This window comes from Penaeus monodon, chromosome 25, assembly GCF_015228065.2.
Source record: "Penaeus monodon isolate SGIC_2016 chromosome 25, NSTDA_Pmon_1, whole genome shotgun sequence".
In the NCBI taxonomy this organism is placed as follows: Eukaryota; Metazoa; Arthropoda; class Malacostraca; order Decapoda; family Penaeidae; genus Penaeus; species Penaeus monodon.
Genome location: NC_051410.1, coordinates 26,834,257 through 26,834,881, shown reverse-complemented (window position 1 = coordinate 26,834,881; position 625 = coordinate 26,834,257).

Sequence of the window (625 nt, the reverse complement as noted above, 5' to 3'; positions counted from 1 at the left end):
TAGGAGACTTATGAGACTATTTACAACACATGTGCATAGACATTTATATGAATGTTTAGTAAAACCCCTTGATTTTATTATATACATAAAAGTCATGACATCCTAATAAAGCGAGAAAAATAAACAGGATGATCCGTATACGACCACCCAATAAGAACCTCAACCAAGTGACATGTTTATTGTCCCCAGAACAATGTTGGAAATTGTGGTCTGCCGGGACAACAACAACTAGGACACTTCCCTGTCACAGAGTTGGGCGGAGATGACGTGCGAGTATCGAGGACTTGGAGCAGTGCGACGAGCGGCGAGCGAAGTTTTAAATCCTCAGAAGAAATCATTGGAAGCCGATGGAAAGTATCAAAGTTGGGTTGGTTTTGCTTATTCTAGGAAAGTAAAGTTCGACGGCTGAGGCATGAGTGTTTCTCGTGTTCTGGCAGTGAATAAATGCAGGTTAGACTCACTTTATAGAAACATGCAACATACCCGTAAAGCTGTATTGTGAATACGGCACAGGTTATCATAGAAAAAGAAGATGCTACTTGGTTTCCATAATAATGTGGTGGAGATTACGTTGCATGTAGACTCTATATGAAAAAGAGAAATGAGAACTAGAAAAAAGGGCACG